The sequence below is a fragment of the Sinohyriopsis cumingii genome, chromosome 9 (genome assembly GCF_028554795.1).
Source record: "Sinohyriopsis cumingii isolate HCF-2022 chromosome 9, ASM2855479v2, whole genome shotgun sequence".
In the NCBI taxonomy this organism is placed as follows: domain Eukaryota; kingdom Metazoa; phylum Mollusca; class Bivalvia; order Unionida; family Unionidae; genus Sinohyriopsis; species Sinohyriopsis cumingii.
Window position 1 is genome coordinate 110,199,135 of NC_142969.1, and position 1,714 is coordinate 110,200,848.

A 1,714-nucleotide genomic window follows, 5' to 3' on the forward strand; every position below is an offset into this window, starting at 1 on the left:
ATGTCACTGCAAATATTTTGAAACTATGGATGTGAGAAAAACATAAAGTTTGCAAGAGAAAAATGATGTCATTCTGACCACATTAAAGCTTATATAAAACACATTAAAGCTTACGTAAGCCACATAAAAGCTTAGGTAAAACACATTAAAACTTACGTTAAACATATTAAAGCTTACGTAAAACACATTAAAGCTTACGTCAAACACTTAAAAGCTTACGTAAGACCACATTAAAGCTTACGTCAAACATATTAAAGCTTACGTAAGACCACATTAAAGCTTACGTCAAACATATTAAAGCTTACGTAAGACCACATTAAAGCTTACGTAAAACACATTAAAACTTACGTAAGACTACATTAAAACTTAGGCAGAACACATTAAAGCTTACGTAAAACACATTAAAGCTTAGGTAAAACACATTAAAGCTTACGTAAGACCACAATAACACTTACGTCAAACATATTAAAGCTTACGTAAAACACATTAAATCTTACGTAAAACACATTAAAGCTTACGTAAGACCACATTAACACTTACGTCAAACATATTAAAGCTTACGTAAAACACATTAAATCTTACGTAAAACACATTAAAGCTTACGTAAGACCACATTAAATCTTACGTAAAACACATTAAAGCTCACGTAAAACACATTAAAGCTTACGTTAAACATAGCTGAGAGAGTCATATTATAATAAGGCACATGGTGACAAAGTTCTTTCCCCCTCGTTTTTCTTTTTTTCTCATACAGTGATCAAATCAGTATAAACAGTTTCGATATGTAAATAGCTGGAGCTGTATCCAACTCACGGAAATCGTATTTAAAGCATCTGTCAAAGAAGACTCTGACAGACACCGATAAAAATTCATGTTCTGGAAACATTTGGAAGTTAGGTTCATTTATTTTTTGTAGACTATCAGATTACGCGTTGCATTTTGTGCTGGGGAGAGTTGTCGTTAATAATGATATGTTTCGAATGACGCTTTTCACATTTGCTTTTTTTTTTTTTTTCTTGATTGGGGAATCAGAACCTGGCCTTGTATAAGTGTCCATTAAATCTATCTGATTTTATTCAAACTATTATCAGATCAACTTCTGGTGCTTCTGTGATCAATAACATGCTTCCATTGCTGTTCTTGTAAAATATGATACCAACACTAGAAATTATTCCACTCACTAACTTTATTTCTTAGGTCAGTACGTGGGGCCCCGAGTGGCCGAGTGGTCTAAAGCGCGCACCGTTACGGATCACTGCCATCTCACCTCTGTCTGCGTCGGTTCGAGTCTCGGATTCGGCTAATGTGGTTATGTGAGAAAGCTTGCCAGTAGCTTCTCGTGGGTCGGTGGTTCTTTCCGAGGGTTTCCGGTTTCTTCCTCCACCATTAATACTGGCCGCCATGTATAGCCTATCTTGTGCTGAAAAATGGCGTTAAGCCCTACAACAACAACAACAACGAAGTTCAGTACGTCTTATCCCGCCGCGGAGATGAACGATACTGGTGTTTATACAAATGTGTGGGAGAAATAGGACATAGCTGGCATCAAATACTGTATGTGTAGTCAACTGTGCACTCACTTTTATTACGCGTCACATTCCGTACAGATGGGAAGTTATAGTATTTTAAAATGAAACTTCAGCTCCGCTATAACAAATACTTAGGTTATACAATCTACCATACACCAAGAACATTTATATATATGCCCTTTCAA